Source organism: Malus sylvestris, chromosome 10 (assembly GCF_916048215.2).
Source record: "Malus sylvestris chromosome 10, drMalSylv7.2, whole genome shotgun sequence".
NCBI lineage: Eukaryota > Viridiplantae > Streptophyta > Magnoliopsida > Rosales > Rosaceae > Malus > Malus sylvestris.
In genome coordinates, this window is record NC_062269.1 from 2,479,238 (window position 1) to 2,501,325 (window position 22,088).

A 22,088-nucleotide genomic window follows, 5' to 3' on the forward strand; every position below is an offset into this window, starting at 1 on the left:
CAAAAGCGAGAATGTCAACTTGAGTAAAATAAACATTGGTGATGGGTTCTCCATTAATTCTCATTTCTTCTATACAACGCGGGATAGGTCAACATGGTAGCTCGATATAGAAGAATATATTTTGTGTTTTAGAAACAATTTTTGTGAGTCACGTCGTATTTTATACAAAAAAATGTGGACCATAAACTGCTATTTACACACAATCACAAAAATAAATAAATAAATTCATGCCATGATTATGATGTAGCTCCACAACTATAAGCTTATCTGGGATGCATTCTGAGAAGCTGACGAACTAGTGTACACAATTGTATTTTCATTTGTTCGAATAACTGGACTTGAATTTTGTTTAGTATTATCATGTTTATTTATTTATTTTTTTTTTACCTTAAGTAGCATATCCGGTTACTAGAAGCATTACACATATATCTTATCTATTTTCATGTAATGAGAGTGTGAGGCAAGTGTTTTGTTTAAGAAAATGTTGATAAGAACTTTCTTTGGTACGGGAAAGAGATTACAAACGAAAACACCTAGGGCGTAATAAAGGGTAGAACTTGCATAGGAAAATTCTATTCGAACAAAAAAGTTATCAAATATTCTATCCAATTTAAATATGAATTCATGAAGTTTCGAAATCCGAAAAATTAAAAAATACTGGATAAGAACAGGAATACAATTTGTATAACAATCTGTCCTTAAGTTTAAGATTTTACTAATTTTAAATGTGTGAATTGATCAAAATGTTCTTAAAGGTTAGATTGTTGACATTCGTTGATAGTTATTTTATGATGCATACAAGCTACTATTTTACTGTATTCGCGTACTACTCATTACTACGAATGTGCACGATAAAGATTTTACGAAATTATCGGGAGGCATTTTAGCAGATTCACTATTCTGGATAATTTTTTCCTTATTATTTTATATTTTTCTAGTGGAATTTTGTGTCTTGTGGAACCCATACCCCACTTCTTCCTTGTCCCCGTGTCCCATTTTCGCCATACTTCTTGGTCTCTCTCATTTCAATCTCTCTCTTTGCCTTGTCACTCCATCTCTTCTTCTGCCACCTTACCACCACCTACTCTCTCTCTCTCTCTCTAAAAATCTCTCATCTCTCACTCTCCATTTATTTTTCTCTCGGCAAACACCGAATGGGTGCAATGGCAACACCATCATCGCCGCTAACCTTGTTACCCTGACGAGATTTACGAGTTTTCCAGCCCAGAAACTAGGATCTCATACTGCCAACTCAACCCAGACATGAACTTGCACTGCTAGTGGTCGCTGCACTGTTCACTGTGTTCTCTGGCGAGGTTCTCAATTTTTTCGACTAAGGTGAAGATAGGAACTCTCTAATCTGTTCTTTATGGTTATATTAGTTTGATTTATGGATTATTTATGCGATTTGATGACGTCTAGTGCAGTTTCAACCGGGGAAGATTTCCCAAAAAATTGGTGAGGAAAACCGTGGCCATCAAGCCACTTGTAGACGCATTTTCCTGCTATCTCCGGCCTCTGTCAATCCTCGATTTTGGTATAGACCTGTTCCTTGATTCCTACCTTCACTTTGGCTTTTGAACCATTGAATTCAGTTGAGAATCGAGCTCGAAATGAGCTCTGAAAGTCTGAGAAAAAACCTGCAAAACTGCAGGAACTCGTGAGGAAGGCAAGTACAAGCGTACTCGGGGGCACATGGATGCATGAGGGTGGTCGGCGCATGCAGCGCATGGCTGCCTGTGCATCCACATTGTGATGACATGTGGCTGTCTATGCAGGCACCTTGTGACGGCGCGTGGAGGAATTCGAGATCCCACCTGAGGTTTCTCAACGTGGAGAATCCAAATCTGTCTTTTGTTTTTTGAAATTTGATCGTTTTAAAATAATTCATTTATTAGCCATATTTTGTATGAATACGCGAATTTACATTAGTTTGTTATATATTTACATGAATGGTTTTGTTTCTAGGTGAAATGCGTCACAAGGATCTTCAATGCCCGCGAGGCAGGTTCGACCCGACGACATGATTTGTGAGTGGGTCTTTACTTTGGAATATTATATATTTATTTAGTTTCCACATAAATATTTGATAAAGAATTTTTTATGTTTCGTCTATATTAGATTAATATTTATAAGAATTAGCATATTGACGGAATTTGCTAAATCCTACTAGATGCACATGTATGCATACTATTATGAAATTTTATTTATGGCCATGTTTAATAGTTTATTGAATAGTATTATGTCGACTAGAATTATCGATTTACCATTGTATAATCATATTTACATTATTTGCTCATTGTGTGCTACACTGGTGTTACTACTCACCCGGGCTAGGGTCAGTCTTCACGTGTATGTTCACATCGCACTGTACACTCACTTTGGATCCATTGTAGGTGACAATCCTATCCTAGATTGCTATAGGCAATTAGGACTCGTGTGTGATGAGGATAGCGTCAGTCTTCACGTGATTATAGTACTAAAGCGTAAATCATTATTACACCCAATCATATTTATGTCAAAATACCTCTACATAAACTTGTGTGTTAGCATATGTCAATGAGCACTCGATGTGATGTGTTTATTTACCAAATATTGTGAAGTAGTGCATTCTCGGGATATTATGGTTTACGGTCAGTATTTTCATACTATACGTAGTATGTTATATTTGGAAACTATACTTGTTTTACGGTGAGGGGTTATTACATTTTCGAAAATGTTTTACAAAGCTTTATATTGATGCTCACTCACCCTTGTTTTTCACCCCTTTAGGTTTTAGTAGCTAAGCTTTCGTGCCGACGAGGATTATTGACAAATCTTGGTATAGGTGATTACCTTCGATGATATAATTCTCATTCTACATTTACTATATTTTACTTATACTCTGACATCACGTGTGAAATGAGTTCATTCATGCTCACATGCGCACTCTTGCATTTAGGCACTTTTAAGCTTAAATTCATTCACATTTTCCATCTCATCACACTTTATAGCTTCATCACCTTTCAGATGTTGACCAGCATAGCTCGATTTGGAGTCCAGATAGACATTCCGAGTCAGGGTGTGTCAATTTGAATATTAAAAAATATTGAAAAATAAGGAATGTATTTGAATATTTTGATTCAATCTGAAACTTGCCTAAATCTATTACATACACTTACTTATATACTTGGTTTTATTTTAGGAAAATTTTATTTGAACTCATACAACCTCTAACTACATCCAACTTACTCTCTACACCCATATTAATTTTAATTCAAGAATCAATATATTTTTAAATCCAAATTTACTAACTAAAATACCCTCACGAACTCAATTTAATATGTAAATTTGACTTTACACCTATTTGAAAAATAAAACCCTAAAATTAAACATTTGTTGTGTAGGTCATTAAAGTTAGAATATTATATTGTAATTCCTCGAGACAAACCAAATATTGAGCCTTATACATTTGGAAAGATCTAGATGTCTAGTTTACGAAGAATTTTACAGTTCATGATTCCGATTTTTCTAGGAGATGTTATTACTATTTTAGTGCAGACATCACAAAATCAAAGATTTGTTGTGCAGATCAGTGAAGTTTGAATAATTAAATTGTAATTCCTCGAGATGAACCAAATATTGAGCCTTACATGCTTGGAAAGATCTGGATGTCTAGTTTATACATAATTTTACAGTTTGTGACTCCAATTTTTCTAGGAGACGTTATTTTAGTGCAGACAACACAAAATGATTATTTCCTACGAATTTTGTTGAGATTTTAGAAATTTAGTTGCATCTAAATCAGAAGGCCAAAGAGTGTTGTTTCCTTGATCATGGAGTAAGATTATCTTCCCTCTTTTTTTCCCTCTCCTTCCCTCCCCTCTTATTTGAACAATCACAGTTAAATCACGTCAACATAAGAAGGAGAGGGGAGAGAATCCTAATTCCTTGATCATTGGGGAGAGAATGTTTGAAAGTTACTTGAGCCTCATTACCCAGCCCATAATTATACTCATTACCCAACCCATAATTATACGAAGGAGAGGGGAGAGAATCCTAGCAGCTCGAGGTGACCACAATATTATTTAATATTTTATTATACCTTTAATCATTATTTAAAGTGGTAGGATTACATAAGCTACACTAAATTGCATATCATTGTCACTCCCCGCAATGTAAAACCATTATCACTAAACTTAAAAATCAAATCAAATTGGAATCTTGAACAACAATGTTGAATTTGTTATCATTTTTCTCCATTTAAAACTAAAGTTTCGAATTTTACGCAAAGCCTCCATCAACCGACCATTCTAAAGTATTAGCATTCAATCCCTCTGTCTAACAAAAAAAAAAAGGCCACGGTAAAACTCAAGATAAGAGCACTTTTATTATGAAGTCTCCACTTTTCACTTTGATATTGTCGGCCAAGAAAGAAACCCATAATTATGTTTTCTCAATATCATTATCTATCTAAATATTTTATTATTATTATTTTATGATATTTGTTAACGTGTGGCCTAGAGTATTGTGATTGTCATTAAACTATGTTACTTATACAACATGTGATTTACCACACGACTGAATAAATTATTTATATATAGAAGGCACATAGTACAATATTTTGCCTTGACAAACTTTGTCAATTTGATTTATTCATTATACGGTCGTACTTATACTGTCATTTATAGGAATTATTGAGCAACTAGATCCACTGATCAACATTGTTGTTGATTAAAGAAGTCTACCAATTTATAGACTAATGAGCCACGTGCTCATGGTGACAAAGATTTATTCTGGACGGTGATCTCTTGTTTGACCGGACACCCACTTGCTCGGACATTCACTTATTGGGACACCTATGTGCCTGGACCCAACTCGATGACCCTACAGATAGCCCCAACTCGATGACCCTACGTATGGCCTCGACTCAAAGACCCGACTTACGGATCCGATCCGCAGATCCGACGCATAGACCCAATATGCGGACCCGGATCATGTAGAGAATCAACTCATACTGAGTGCATGTCGACATAAAGTAGATACTTGCAATGAGGAATACCACGAGCCGAGCCGCCTCGCAGTGATCATAGCCTCTAGCCGAGCCGCCTCGCAACGGGCATCGCCTTCAGCCGAGCAAACACCTCGCCGCGAGCATAGCCTCTAGCCGAGCAGTCTCGTAACGTGTGATACCTCTAGCCGAGTATTTCTTTATGTTGAGCATTGCCTTAGGTTGAGTACTGGTTCAAGACATCTAGCCACTTCGGCCCGTACATGGATTGGATTTGAAGTCTCCAACCAAAAGACTCTCTTGACTGAAGACTTGGGGGACTACTGTTGGTACCACACATATTGGGCCTCAACATTGGGGCCTCATTACCCAGCCCATAATTATGTAAAAGGAGGAGCCCCTTATTCTATAAAAGGGGACTCTTCCCCCCACACAAATCAGACTCTGGGATACCCCCAAAACATACAAGTCTCAAACAACTCAGAGACAACACTCTCTTCCTCAGGGGGACTCCCCTTGAGATTGTAATCCATACATACAGTTACAGAGAAATACAATCAACATCAGTGTGGACGTAGCCCAAACATTGGGGTGAACCACAATACATCTTTGTGTTCTTGGGCATTTGCATGATTCATGATCGAATTTACGTTGTTTCAAGACCTTCCGGTTTTATGCATCAACAAATTCCACAGACCGTGATCCACCATAATCAAATTTAATCAAACACTATGCTAAATATATTATACACCAATAAAAACGAATTCTACTTCAGATGAGGACCAAGAATTTCTCCAATGGCTAAAACGAATTTAATTTAGAAGTAAAAGATGCAATTTAAAGGAACATACACTTATTTTTCTTTATGAGAGCTCTTAGGATTTTAGTCAGGATGAATGTAAGATAAATATTGGTGATGGTAGGATTTGATTATTGGATATGTGTTTATTAATAAATCTTCATTTTTTTTTGTTAATTTCATCATTTACTTGATGGTAATTATGCAACAGGGTAAAAAATGCAATTCACATTTAAAATTTAAGTTGAGTGTAGAAAGAAGTTAAAATGGGTTCAACTAAAATTTTCCTTTATTTTATATATGTTTCATTTGTCATTTGTTATAGATAAGACTCAAATATGATTCTAACTTTTTTACAATTATATCTCCCTTAAATATATTACATACAAAAGAGAGAACTAAAGATATATATTATGTTTGGACACACCCCACAACAAAAGTTGGCTTTCCAAAAGATATGTTTGAAAGTTACTTCCTCAAAGAAAGAAATATACGAGGCCGAATATTTTTGAGAAAAGCAATGAGTTCATGGTTGTTGAATCTACTGTCAAGTGACTCTTACAATAGTGCTATTACTTGTAATAAAAGAAGGAATGCTACAATATATATATTATATACTTTGATCTAATGAAAATATAAAATAGTCCATAATGATTTTTTTTTGTTGGTTAAAATCATATATGTTGTTAATCACCAAAATCAATTGATCTCCTAAGACCATCTCCAATGGTGAGCTAAAACCTAAAATTTCTTTCTCTCCCCCCCCCCTAAACAAAAAAAATCCACTTCAACTCATAACCTAAAATTAACCTAAAACCTAAAACCCAAATGGAGGGCAAATACCGGCCCAATTATTGGCCACAAAGCAAAATGGACCCCACCAATTGAGATTGAAACCGGGGTTGTGAAGTCCACTGCCCACTCCCTACTCGCCTACGCGTTGTACGCGCTAGGCTTTCTCAAAATTTTGTACCAACCCATGTGGGGTTGTTCCTCATTGTCACACCACCAACACTACCACCGCATTCTCTCTCCATCACCCACGCCACCATGACCACCATCACCGTCAATCCTTCACCATCGTCACCACCAATGCCACCACCTCCCACCACCATTATCGCCACAACCACATCCTCCACTACCATCACACTTGGGACCAAGGCCACCACCACCTCCACTGTCTTACCATTGCCGCCACCATAGCCACTGTCTAACCATCACCACTGCCACCTACACCTTCACTGCGACCACCATGTTATCCACAGGCACATTGTCGACCATCAACTATCCGTTGTCACACCGCCACCACCCACCATCATTGCTACCAACACCACTCTCGTAGCGATCACCGTCTCTACCACCACCGCCACCATCTTAATAATATTTCTAAAAACATTACTACCAAATATGAAATTATGATACGTTTCAAAAATCATTCTAGGATTAAACTACCAGACGCTCATTCAAATCATAAAAATGCAAAATCCTATTTGTCGTTTTTGTTTTACAAAACATTTTCAAAATTCATTTTGTAAAACGTTACCAGACGAACCCTAAATTACTAGAGCGAAATCATAATGACAAAGAACTTTTCCCATACAAAGGCTTCTCCATAACTTAACTGAACAGAACTGAAAATATGAGAAGTCAAATGAAGCAAAACAATACTTCACTTGAACAAAACAATTTTACTCCGTAACTTAACCAATTCATATATTATTCCAATAGCAAATTATGCATCTACTCCCCATTCTTTCAAGCCTTGTATTACTATTTCTCTTTCAATTATGGAATGACTAAAATTTCAGATCTCGCGTAACCCTACAAAATCACTACACAGACACTATTTGTTAGCACCCTCCAAGAATGGCACGCCTGCAATCATTCTCTCTCTCTCAAGTTTTCTCTTAACACTTAAACCGAAAGAAACACTCAGGACAAAACATGTGTGTTTACAAGATCGGACTGTATCCCATTTTTGACACCAACAGAAATAAACAAATCATATAGAGGGCAACAAAAAGCAACATAAAATAGGCTAGCAGAGCCAGAAAATTTTTCTTGGGTGGGCTAACTAAAATTATTAGCATGTAATCTTATGAAATTTTTTTTTTGCCTACATAAAATTATATAGTAATCTACATAAAAGTAAGAACATGAAGTACTAATCCAAACAAGTTTATTAATTACTTTCCAACTAATTTTTACACAAATAAAACATGCATACAAAAAAGCAATAGAAAGAGAACAAATATTATCACTTTTGTTGATAACAAGTACCCAAAAGAAAAAAAGGTTAGGGGATACCAATTCAAGTCGTGCAGTAGATATTTGGAATGAAATTGAAATTTTTTGTTATTATTAGAATCGATATTGTTGTTGAGCCCTTTTTATTAGTTACGAATACAAGAACCATGAAACATGGACTATTCCCATAATCTTTAACCCTAATAGACAAATTCAAGGACTAAAAAAAAATTAACCTAACAATTGAATCAAGAAATAAGTTAAATGAAGACATGAAGAGCATACCTAGTGTTGAATTTCATTAGAAAATAATTTGATGGTGATTCATAGTTTTTCTTTTCTTAGGGTAGAGGGTTTAATTTTTTTGTTTTGAACGAATAGGGTAAAAAGCATGGGAAATAGGAGAAACCTAATTATGTATTAATTTATCATTTTTACTTTTAGCCTAAAAATAATAAAATAATATATAAGGTAATAAAAGTATTATTTATAAATTAAGAAACACATTAACTAATAATTTTGGCAGGATTTGGGTGGGCTATTATACATACCATAAGCAACAACAAACTCATATATAAACTATTATACTAGCAGTTTGTTAAAATCCTCCCTAGGCTACAGCCCACTGTAGCCGTGGGTGTAGCTCCGCCAGTGAATAGGCAGCAACACAATTGCTGCAATTTATTACCATATTTACTTTAAAGGCACATAGAGTGCACGGTACAACTTAACAAAACAGCAACGTTATACTTTCGTCGTGGTAGAAACCCAACATGCACAATCAAATTAAAGAAGTGCCACCAGGTGGTCATCTGGTTTATTTATAATCACTCAGAGGCATATATACTTTGACTCCAAGCAAACGAGCACGCAACAAGGTAAATACAGTTAAGGTGGTAGGATGATGGGAGGTGAAATGTGCGACTCAACGTTCCATAGCTCCAAAACCCCATGAACAAAGTCATATTAACCACCCTTGAGCGCTAGGTTTTTCTCTGCGAGCGCCTTTTGAATGTAAGGGTAAGTTTGTAGGTTTATCAGTGACAAATTTACTGTTTCCTACATAAAAATTATCATTCAAGAAGATATTTAAGTTAGATTAATGTCATAACTCATGAAAGCGCACGCACACACCTCAGCTGATCACTAAAAATTATTTCATTTGCAATAAGTGAATCGAGCGTAAATGGCCTTCCAAATATTTCATCAATCCAAGATCGAATTAATATCTTACCCTTGCACATTCCTCACATTGTTCCTCCAAAGTGGTGCCACCTTGTCCATTTGCTATAACCTTAGCCTTGGCGGGTAAACCAATTTTGACCCATTCATCTATGAAGTCACTGCATTTTCCAATCAAATGGTTAAGGATGCAAAACTATATACCGTTAGCAAGTTCTAATGATCTCAGTTCATTGCTAAAAAAATGATTAGGCTGGGTTTTTTGCCATACTCTTTGACCATCCTAAAAATGCTAACAAATATCCAAATTAACAGGTCTTATATTGCATCCTTGTAAACGATTATGATTAATCATCTTCCATAATCTACAACTTTTGTGTGTAAAAAGCCTTACAAGGGAACAGAGTTATCCTCAGGGTGACTCATAAGCCTCTTTATCCCACCACAACGACTGTGTCCAATTACCAAAATATTTGTCACCTGTTCAATTTTCTTCTTGTTAGCATTCAATTCATAATATTTTAGTAACAAGTGAAGAGAAAAGGACTAAGAGTTATTGATTCAATAAATTAAAAGACTTTTGGAATGTTTACCAGGAGTTGTGTAATAGCATATTCTATAACTGCTCCAACTCCTGCGTATTTCAGCTGTACAGATACAAAAAAAAAAAAAATATATTTTCGTAGTCAGATGCGTGACTATTATGTGATTTATGAGAAATTATATTCTCAAAGTTCAATATTATTTTGAACGCGATACTGACACACTTGCTCATACAGTTTCTAATACAGGTGTGCGTTACTATTATATAATGTAGAGAGTAATGGACCTGATTGAATGTAGGAACCATGTTTGCAATGTTGCGAGCCATGAAGGCCTCCCCAGGTTGGAAACTAAGGATATGTGAGGGCTCACTCGGGAGTCCGAGCATGCAAATACCAGAAACTGCGTTGGGAATTAGCAACAGAAAGATTAATTAAACATTTCTTGGTCTATTTATTCTAATTAAGATGTTACAGCCAAATATTACCTTGGGGCTTTGTCCATTGGCAAGCTCCTTGTAGTAATCTGGGTATTTTCTGTAAGATCAGTAGACATTATGCTTTCGAATCTATTAGATATATAGCAAATATGTACAATAATTAATTATTTTCATATAATAATAAAGAAAATAGTGATATTACTGGAATTTGTTGACCCTGAAGTTGATGAAGCCATCTACAATCCTTTAAACTGGGTCGAAATGACCATCTGCAGGTCTTTGCAATTCAGCCATCAACTTCTCAATTTTGGCAGCAACCACATCGTCCAGCTCTTCCTTCTCACTGCAACCATGCCAACCAAGATTATCATTAATTCATCGTCCCATGCATATATTTTATGCCACCAACAACCTTTTGTAGCCTTTAACAAAAACAAATTGGAGACTAATTTTTTTTTCTTGTTAGATATATAGTGGGGGTAAGGCTAGCCGACATTCACCTCTCCCAGACCCTGCGTAAAGCGGGAGCCTTGTGCACTGGGTACGACCATGTTAGATATATAGTTTACATGTTAGAGTAACGTTTAGAATTGGTCCATGAACTTTCACCCTAGTTTATATTTAGTCCATGTACTAAAAATTTGTTAATTTAATTTGGTTCTTAAAATTAACAAAAGAGTAAATTGTAGTAATGGTCCCTCAACTTTAATTCAATTGGAGCAATGGTCCTTCAATTAAAAATCCATTACCATTGGTCCCTCAACTCATCAAAATGTGTAGTTATGATCATTTTTATCAACTTCGTTAAAATTTTGTCAAAATAAGTTATGGTGGAAGGATCATTGCTACAATTGGGGTCCCTCAACTCATCAAAACGTATAGTTATGGTCATTTTCGTCAACTTCGTCGGAATTTTGTCAAAATGAGTTATGTATGAAGAACCATTGCTACAATTGGGTTAAAATTGAGGGACTATTTCTCCAGTTGGATTAAAGTTGAGGGACCAGTGGTAATGAAATTTTAGTTGAGGGACCATAGTTGCACGTTTTGATGAGTTGAGAGACCAATGGTAATAGATTTTTAGTTGAGAGATCATTGCTACAATTTACTCTTAACAAAAATATGCACAATTTTGAGTTCACAGACGAAATCTAAACTAAGACCAATTCTAAATTTTTACTTTTACATGTTATATTGTCAAACATCAATATCTGATATTTTCATAAAGTGGATGGTTAGACCAAAGATCATGGATGGAGTCAATAAGTAGGCAAACCTGAGGAGATTTTTCAGGCGTTGAATAGCTAATTGGCTTGCCATTTTGTCTACTTTCTTTCCTGCAAATTTAAGAATCACGACCTTATTAGTTTACATTGAAATGTATTATATGGGTTTCTCCTTAATCTCGACGGCACAAAAAAAAATGTAAATAAGAAACTGAGAGAGTCCCAAGCGGTGGGAAAGAAGCCAAAATTAACCCTGAACAAAGTTCAAAACAAAACAAGACCAGGCAAACCATTTTTTTTCCCTTCTTGGCACCTATATTTATTTTTGTTTTTTGACTTTCTTTTAATTTATTCAACTCAAAGGCCAAATAAATAAGGATTGTATATTTGAGTTGTTCCTCTAAGCATTAACTAGGTTTTTAGTTTTATAAGCTATATTGTATCAAACTCGAAATTCCGAGTGCAAGAGTTAAATTTCTATGATCAGTAATTTTAATTTATCTTCAATTAAATAAGAGTTTTCATTGGAAGTACGTTAATTAAACTGGTTTGAGCACTAAGGAAAGAACTAGAACTAATTATCCATATATGTAAATTCTGCCAAAACAGTACTAAGCACGCGCATACACACACATATGATAATATAGTTTGAGTAGAAACATAGAAATTGATATTAATCTCTTGCAATCAGAACATGATTTATTCTATGCCCAAACAAAAACATACACACACAACCGTACGTACGTTCAAGATATTTTCCAAACCTAGCAATGGAACTAAACGAGATCAAATTCCTTCACACATGCACAAGCAACAAATACAAAACGCAGGCACATATTTGCAGTGAGGGTTGGAGCTTCTATTTGTACACCGAGTGATCGAGACTAGCTCCTTTTGATTTCTTTCTATTTCATTTTTGGGTTGAGACTAACTATTTAATCGACATGTTTTAATTACTCTCTGAAATATTGATATTGATTGATTGGACAACTATGAAAGCATTGGACCATATTTAAATCGTGATTCGTGACAATATAGTAAAAAACGAGAAGGAGCTCTCCACTCCTGGCTCCAATACCATATCTTTAGCAGTTTTTTTTTCTATGAATTCGTTTAATAGGGTAAAATGTATATTTTGTTGAGATTTGACTATGTGAGGAAAAGTTTGTCTCACATCGATGAGGGACATGTTTTGTTATGAGTTTATATGGTTTTGAACTACTTCTTATATGACCAATTGGTTTTATGGTGGAACTCCAATTTTATCATGGTATCAGAACATATTGTCCCTCGTGTGAAATCCTAAGGGTCACACATGTTCACGCGTCATCCAATTGTTGTCTACGTGTAGGCTTGAAAATCGGCCATATGTGTCCGTGTTGAGATTTGATGATGTGAGGAAAAGTTTGTTGGATTTAAGTCAACAATCTGTGATAATTTATATATGCTAATAAATAATAAATGCAATAGAAACTAACAGAATGTAAACTAGAATATGAGTTATAAAACAGACAACTTGAAGATCGAGGCTTGCGTACCGCAATGTCCTTGAAACAAAAATTTTGTCCCTACTCTGTGCTTGTAGTTCTACGGACGTCTGTTCCACCAGGATTCAACGATCTAAGTCAGAAATTCCAGCACCGGAAAATAGACTTCTGGCGAATATTAATGTGGTTCTCTCAGTAAGGATGTTTAATATTGCAGGAGGAGATTTATGATTTTTCTATCTTGTAAATGCCATGCAGATAGATGTATATATAATGTGATTGTACCTGTTCGCAACAGGTATAAGGAAGGGATGCAATTGTTGGGAGACATCTGCTGAAATGGGTGTTTTTGTTTCTGCGTTTTCACACTTCAGACGAGTGTTTTTGTTTCTGCGTTTTCACACTTCAGACTTCATCTGAAAAGATGAGTCTGTTGGAAAGGCCCAAGGCCCATCTTTTGACAATTAAATATATATTAATTATAATTAATTATATATTAATTACCAAATAATTAATACACCCCAAAGCCCAACCCCAAGGGTGAGCCCAATTTTAGTCTCCAGGCCTATTACTCCAATTACTTTCTTTAAATGACAAAGCTTTATAAAGTGATAAACTCTTTTGGGAATGGCCAATGTGGGACAAGGAAATTTCTACTCAAACTTCCAACAAAGTTTGTCCCACATCGGTAACGGACATGTCTTGCTATGAGTTTATATGGTCTTGGGTTACTCCTCATATAACCAATTGGTTTTATGATGAAACCCAATTTCATCATATTTAAGGTGGCGCCATCCAATTGTGAATGTTTCCCAATTTCTTGTTTTCTTTGTTACATATGAATTATAAGTTGCATGTAGTACGTGATTAAGAAAAAAAAGTTGGTGCATGCGAAGAAGTTAGTAATTAATTAGTGATTATGTAGGTTTACAAGCAAGACAAAATGCGTAACTAGCCGTCTTAGGAAAATTTTTTATCTTAAAACTCATGAATATGCCCGCAAGAAAAACGCATTTCTACTTCTTTATAGTGTCACGTAATGACAATCATACACTTATAATTTTCACTCCAACACACAAGCGCACAAGCTGACTCATGAATATGCCCGCAAGAAAAACATATTTCTACTTCTTTAGAGCAACTTCAGCGTGGGCTGGTGCTCGGGGGACGGGGGACGAAATAAGGCTAGATAGCCCGGCCTTGAAGCGCTAGCGTGGGCAGCCCGAGGGAGAGTGGAGGCCCGAGCTCCGGGCCTGTGAGGAATTGCCAGCCCGAGAGCCTGAGTGGATGTGACGCTAGGGCTGACGTCATCCTGGTGTCGGCCCAATTTTATATTTTTTTCTATCATGTGCGTGCGACTCACCCGCGTGTCCGCAGACAACTTTTCAGAGTATGGGCCCGCGTTGTAGTTTGCCGATGTTACCGTTGGGAAGCCACGTGGCTTCCCACGGTCCGTTTGATCTTAACGACTCTTTAAATTGGACCGTCCGATTTGCAACGATAATAAAAATAAAAAAATCTTATTTAATATCAACTGTTGGATCTAAGTTCAGATCCAACGGTTGATATTATTCTGCTTTATAAATAAATAAATAAATAAATAAAAGAAAAACTAGTTTTAAAATTAAGAAAAGTTACTGTTGTGACACGTGGCACAATCTGGAGTGTTGGAATTCAATTTTTTTTAAATCCAACTGTAGAGATTAATTAGTTCAATAAAAATTTAAAAAGAACTGTAAAAAATCCGAAAAAAAAACCTTCTCATTATCATCTACCTTACACCACAATTTCATATTTTCTCAACTACTTTCAATCAAATTCCTATCTTTCTCTCAAAGTTTCAATCCAACTTTTTTCAATAAAATGACTACTGATGCAGGTACGAATTGGTCGCTTCTTGAAGATGTTGCGTTGTGTATTAGCTGGGTTGAAGTTACTTATAGTTTGCTTACGGGTAATGAGATGCAGTTGCTAGAAATATGGAGTCTTATTCATACCAATTATCTTGAGAAAATGGGTGGGAAAAGAACCAAAGAATCGATGTCAAGTCGTTGGAAATTACTTAGCCAATCGTTTAGTATGTGGAGAGACGTCTTGACACAAGCTAGTACTAATCTTCGAAGTTGGAAAAATTATGCGGATTAGGTAACAATATATTATTTATTTGTTTGTACTATACCCAAATTTACATTATAATTATTTATTTGTATTATTTATTTATTACCTACTTTCATTTATAATTATTTGTTTGTATTATCTATTTGTTACCTACTTTCATTATAATTATTTGTTTGTATTATTTATTTGTTACCTAGTTTCATTAGAATTATTTGTCTGTATTATTTATTTGTTACCTACTTTCATTAAAATTATTTGTTTGTATTATTTATTTGTTACCTACTTTCATTATTTGTTTGTATTATTTATTTGTTACCTACTTTCATTATAATTATTTGTTTGTATTATTGTTTGGGCCCAAAAATATTGTTTTGGGCCGAGTTAGGTCTTTTTCGGCCCAGTGTGGGATAGGCCGAGGTTAGACTCATCCTCGGCCCAAAAGTTGTAAACAGGTGTCGTTAGAAGATGTTCAACCCATGGGCCGAGCGGTCGAAGTGGGCCATATCCTATCGGAAAGAGGAATATGGATGAATCTTGTTGTGAGAAGGAGTCTCGACGGGATCAGGATGCTGAGATTGAACACGGTTTGATAATGAGTTGTGTTCAAAGTCCTAGTAGGAATAGGATTGGTCGAGATAAAGTTGGATTATGATAAGGAGTTCTAATCCAGGAATGAATGAGATTCAATACAGGTTGGCTGCTATAAATAAGGAGAGAAGACATTGAAACAGCCCCCTTCAATTCAACACACAACTGCCCTAAGCAAATTCTCTCAACAACCTTGAAACGTTTTCCTTTTCTTTTTTCGACGACACACCTTCAGTTTGGATAAACAACACTGTGAAGGCAACCGGTGATATCTTCAGTCGGCATAGATAACACTGTCACCGTAGAACCAGCCGGTCTAACAGCATCTTCAGTCGGCATAAATAGCAATGTGTCGAGGGTGACTGGTTATCTATCCAAGTCTTGGTCGAAAAGGATTTTTGAATCCTTATTGGTCGAGGTCATCTCATTAACTTTCTCGACGAAGTGAGGTGTTACAGTTTATTAGGCTCTGCACATTGCATGCCGTGTTAGTTTATGATTGGATACTCTCAAGTGGGATTTAGAGTTCAGCATTCCGATGGCCGAACCATGTTTATTGTTAAGACATATATCCGCTTTAAGTATTTGTGCCCTTACACTTTGGTGTCGATTCGGCATGAGTTTACTCTGACGAATACCAACACTGTGACCAAATCCGACGACGAAGATTTGTGAACTTCGTAAGAATAGTAGCCTTGTCTTCAAGTTTGAGAACCCAAGAGGTTGAGACTTGTTCCTTCCTCGGTTGCAATCGCAAGATGCAGAAGTAGGCCGCGCACTTAACACAACATCAGCATATTTTACTCCTCGGTCGAGCTCGGCCGATGAGTTGGCACGCCCCGCATTCAACCAAATGACGTAGTTAGCTCATAGATTACTTGGCATGTGCGCCAAGTATGCTTGGTAGTTTTTAGGGTCAACAATTATTTATTTTTTACCTACTTTCATTATAATTATTTTTAGGGTCAACAATTATTTATTTTTTACCTACTTTCATTATAATTATTTATTCTCCCACATTGTGTAGCAACTTCAAGCACAAGCTTGGTATGGTGCCAAAACTAAAAGCAAAAATAAATCATTCAACTGGTGGGAATGTTGGAATATTGTAAAAGATTATCCTAAATTTAGAGTTGTGTCTGTCGGTCCAAAAGTTTTCATGAACAGCACCCATCTACACTCTACACCTGATCATGGTTCGCATGTTCATGAAGATGATGCAGAAGAAGTGCCTGAAACGCCTTTCCCTGAACAAGCTTCGGGGTCGACCCGTTATCCAATTAGGCCTCAAGGTAAGAAGGCTTCAAAGAGAAAATGGAGTGCTTCCAAGAATGATTATGCAAAGTACATGGAAGAACTTGCTCGCCAAGGTGAATTGACTTTGGCACCATAAATGGTGAAATTTGAGGCTGATAAGGCTAAAGATGAGGCAAAAGCTGCAGCTGTTGAGAGAAAATTTCAAGCTAATGAGAGGGAAAAAGAGCTACTTAGGCAAGAAATGGTACTGGTTAGAAAAGAAAGAATGACTCAACGAGATCGTGACATTATGAACACGCCTTTACAAGGGAAGTCTCCAAATTCTAAATATTTTTGGAAGTCGGAGAAAGAGGATGTGGTGCGAAGGAGGCGTGCAAGAGAAGCAAGAGTAAGAGGATATGGTCCTAGCACGATAAGAGCAAATCATCCTAGCACCACAAATTGGTTAAGTGATGATGAATAGAGTACTTTTTGTAATCGGAGCCCATAATTTTCCAATCACTTTGGGTTGTAATTTATTATTTATTGAATAGTGTACTTTATGTTGTTTCCAATTTATTGAATTTAACACTTTATTTATAGTGAGAGTAAATTTATTTAATTTGGTAAGTTATTTAAACTATATAAGAGAATATTTATTCAAATGACAAAAACACACCAAATAAAATTACATAAACATACCAAATAATTAAAAATGAACTAAAAATGAACTAAAAAAACACACCAAATAAAAACAAATACACTAGATGAACTTATTTATCTTCAGCTTGTTTCAATGCCCACTGGTGCTCTATCAAGTCATTTTGTCGGGCATTGTGCATATATGGCCTTTGAAGTGCAGTATATCGTTGAATGACCATTTCATTGTAATGTCCATCCCTTTCTAATGGCTCATGTTGCATGGATTCTTCAATGGCACCATGAGCACAATACATACGTGTTCTTGACTTGTTCATTGTGTTTGGCTCATATTCATCAACGACATCATAATCGTACTCATCCTCCAGAATCATGTTGTGAAGAATGATGCACGTCATCATGATGGATCAAAGCGACTCTACATTAAACAATCTAGTAGCACCCCTGACGATCGCCCAACGAGCTTGGAGGATACTAAAACAACGCTCCACATCCTTCACGAACCCCTCTTAATAGCTTCCAAAGTGTTTTTCCTTTGCACTTCGCGGACGTAGCACTATTTTGGCAAATGTTGACCACCTTGGGTAAATGCCATCTGCTAGGTAGTATGGCCCATCGTACATACGTTCGTTGACGCAGTACTTGACTTTTGGTGCCTTTCCTTGCAGGACATTGTTGAACACTGGGGTTTGGGCAATGACATTGAGGTCATTTTGAGCTCCCGGAACCCGGAAAAATGTGTGTCAAATCCATGTATCAAAATATGCCACTGCCTCCAAAATGATACTTTTTGCTTATTTTCTGTCCCCATAAGCACCTTGCCATGCACTTGGACAAATTTTCCACGTCCAATGCATACAATTGATGCTCCCAATCATCCCAGAAAAACCTCGCATCTTGACCTTCTTCAGAAGCCTTTGCAAGTCCCTGTGAGTAGGTTGCCAGAGGTACTCTGCGGTGTAGATAGATTCGATTGCTCCGCAAAACCTCATCAGGGACTTAAGAATGGTTGATTTCCCTATCCTCGCTATTTCATCCACTTGGTCTGCAAATGCTCCATACGTAAGCATCCGCATCGCAGCAGTAATTTTTTGCTCTGGAAGGAGACTCATAACACCAAAAGCATCATTCTTTTGCATAAAGTAAGAATCATGGTTGCAAACAGCAATCATGATTTTGTTGAACAAATGTCGTTCCATTCTAAAACCACGTTTGAAGTACATATCAAGAAATGCACTGTTATGGACAAAACAATTGTCCAACAGCTTCGCACCTCGTCATTGCCTGTTTCTATCAAGGTTTCCGGAACAGTTTGGCCTGGAGATTTGAGCCACAACTTGGATGACTCGATGTGAACGTGAGACTTTGGCCATTCTTGCTTCGTCATCTCTGCTTCTACGCTCCTCCTTTTCTTCCATCTCATTTCGGCCCACCTGGACATTAAACATTCCTTCTGATTGGTTAAACAATTCTTCCTATTCCTAATCGATTTCCCACATCATCCTTGAAGAATAAGACATTGTCAGAAGGAAGCAGAAACTATGAATAATGATACAGATTTTGATTTTGGTGAAGAAGGAAGCAAACTATGAATAATTATAGAGATCATGAGAAAATAGGTGTGAGATTTCAGAGGATGAATGATGGATTATATGGAGGATTCAGAAAGGATTAGGTTGTATATAGTGTCACGTGGCATGCCATCATTCGTTAAAAATATGATTGAAATCTATCTTCAAAGATTCTGAAAAGGTAAGGACACGTGGCACGATGAGATTGGATAAAAATCTTATCGAAATCCATCACCAATAATTGTCTTTTCGGGTAATGACACGTGGCGCAACGAGAACGATTAAAAATCTAATCGAAATCTATCCTCAAAGATTCTCAAAAGGTAAGGACACATGGCACGACGGCATTGGATAAAAATCTTATCGAAATCTATCACAAATAATTGTCTTTTCGAATAATGACACGTGACGCAACGAAAATGATTAAAAATCTTATTCGAAATTACAAATAAAAAATTATTCTGTATTATTTAAAAAAAAAAAAAATTTTATTGCCTATTGCCAGGGCTATTCAAGTGCAACGGTGGAGATGCAAAAGACAATTACTGTTCATTAAAGGCGGTTACTGTTCACAGGGTGGATTGAATAGTGAATAGCCTGGGAGAAGGGCTCCCACGCTGGAGTTGCTCTTATAGTGTCATGTATTGACAATCATACACCTATAATTTCCACTCCTACACGCAAGAGCACAAGCTGGCTGCAGGCTAGCTAACCGAGTACGTAACTCTGAGTAACGTTGTATTAACCATATTTTTTCAGTATTCGGATTCTCGCCTGATCCTCATTGTGATATTCTTGAAATCTGTTAATCGTGTTTGTTTATCGTATATCGTCCGATCAAAAATCATTTTAAATATTTTATTTAAAATTAAACACAAACAGTACCTGATAAAAATTGACCGCATGATGTACGATGAATGATTACGATTTACGGATCCCCAGGATCCTCTCCAAAAGGATCTGGAGAGGATCCTGTTGGATTTTTTCATACTATATTTGTATCATATTTATAATAGAGTAGGAGCCACCAACATATGTGGGTTCCATCTCTATTAGAAAGATGTTACAAATATGGTATAAAAAAAATAAGGAAAACTAATGAAAAAATGCTTGAAAATTTTAGGGCCTGTTTGGTATCCTATTTGAAATTTTTTATCATTTCTCAAAACATTTTTTAAGAATATTTCTTGAAAACAGTTTTCTTGAAGACTCAAAAACTTGATTGGTTTCCAATTTAAAATTTTTAAATCTTACGACTTAAACTATAACAAAGAGATCTAAAAAGAGGGGGTCGCAAGAGATGTAGAAAGAGGAGAGAGAGGAGGAAAGAAAGTAAGATGATTTAAGGAAAAAGAAAGAAGAGAGAATCGTACGAGATAAAGAGGAAGATAAGTGAGAAAAAGAACCTAAAGAATGAAGAGAGCGAATTGGAAGATGGACGAAAAAGATAAAAAAAAAAAAAAAAAGAGGACAGAGAGAGAAGAAAAGAGATAAATTTGGAGTGAGAGGGGAGGAGGAAAAAAAAAAGAATTGAGTTTAAGTTTAAAAACTCTAAAAACTCACTTTTTATGTTTTTGGATAATAGACTATATTTTTTAGTTAGTCTTGAGTTCAGTTTTTGAAAATAGTCCTACCAAACAAATTTTTAAAGCCTAAAACTTGAAAATTGTTTTTGAATTTAAAAAGTTGGATTCAAGTACACTACCAAACGGGCCCTTAAATTTTAACGATAAAGACAAAATAAAGGGTAAATTGAATAGTACCAAAATTGATTTTTTAGTGTAAAAATATGATTTTTTTTATTAAAGTAAACAATACCTGAAGCTTTTCGTTAAATTTTCTTAAAAATATGATAAGAGAAACATTTTTGCATTCAAAGTGTTGATTTAAGAAATTGATGATTTTTTCAGCTATGAAAAGAAATTTAATACGCAAAATTTTTTGACAGTAGGCTTTTTCATAGTACCAATGACATTGAATGAATCGTTAACCGGAAAATTATGAAAATAAAATATAATATATAAGCGTATGGTTTCATTTTTAATAAACACCGATATCTTTTGTTATAAAATTCAACACCTAGCAATAATTGATTAAGTTAGGAAAATATCGGTATAGTTAGGAGAGGTTCAGTGTCCCGTCTCTATAATATGTGACAATATATATATATATATATATATATATATATATATAGAGAGAGAGAGAGAGAGAGAGAGAGAGAGTTCTCAAATTCCTTGCGAGATTATATTCAAGAACTTTGGCTAATACAAATTTCTTGTATCATCCTCAGCTGAATTAAATGAATACATTGTCTCTTCTAAAGGAAGAAATACAGTAAGAACCAAATAATAGTGTTAGAGAACAAACTAAACAATTAATCTATGACATTACGCTGAAGAATAAGAATACATATCCATCATCTTTTCCTTACAGTACCACATATCCGAATCAGTTCTATCAAATCTATTTGAATAGTTTATCTTATTAAAAGTTGCTAAAGATAAGTTCATAGGGTGTATGGCTTCGTAGCATAATATCTACTTTTTTCTTTGACATATATGTCACACTTTCCCATTCCACATGAAACTGTTGTGTCAATTCAAATTTACCACAACATTAATGCTTGTTTCCATAGCTGCAAAAGAATTGTTTGAAATGAAAATATGAGTTGAAGTGTAAATTGTTCGTAGTATTTAAAATACATACATACATTGCCAAAAAGTAAGAAAAAAAAAGTCATATCCAATTAGATTGACCAGAAGCTCAATCAAAGATAATATCAAATATAAAACCCGTTACTTTGCATTTCGTTGACATTTGGAGTTGTTTAAATTAGTTTTTGTTACCAAAATCTAAACAATAGAAAGAAGAACCTCTTCGAAGAAGAATTTACAGTAACTATAACTATAATGCTTTTGTCTACAATAATATTAACACAATAAATAAAAAAGAGTTCTCAAATGTACATAATCTTTACTCTGTTTTTTCAAATTCTAAAGCAT

The 22,088-nt window shown here is 35.6% G+C and overlaps 2 long non-coding RNA genes and 1 pseudogene across 2 annotated transcripts; 1 reads left to right on the plus strand and 2 right to left on the minus strand.

Moving 5' to 3' along the window:
* The first annotated feature begins 1,005 nt into the window (after nucleotides 1-1,005).
* Nucleotides 1,006-3,164, plus strand: LOC126586719 (uncharacterized). Its single transcript, XR_007610878.1, has 2 exons — nucleotides 1,006-1,338; nucleotides 1,969-3,164. It is a non-coding gene; the product is annotated as an uncharacterized LOC126586719 (long non-coding RNA).
* Nucleotides 3,165-8,801: 5,637 nt separating this feature from the next.
* On the minus strand, nucleotides 8,802-10,092 carry LOC126586716 (carbonic anhydrase, chloroplastic-like; annotated as a pseudogene).
* A 312-nt stretch (nucleotides 10,093-10,404) lies between these two features.
* On the minus strand, nucleotides 10,405-12,260 carry LOC126586718 (uncharacterized). Its single transcript, XR_007610877.1, has 3 exons — nucleotides 12,171-12,260; nucleotides 11,477-11,537; nucleotides 10,405-10,543 (listed from the first exon to the last, which is right to left on the minus strand). It is a non-coding gene; the product is annotated as an uncharacterized LOC126586718 (long non-coding RNA).
* Between the last annotated feature and the right edge of the window lie 9,828 nt (nucleotides 12,261-22,088).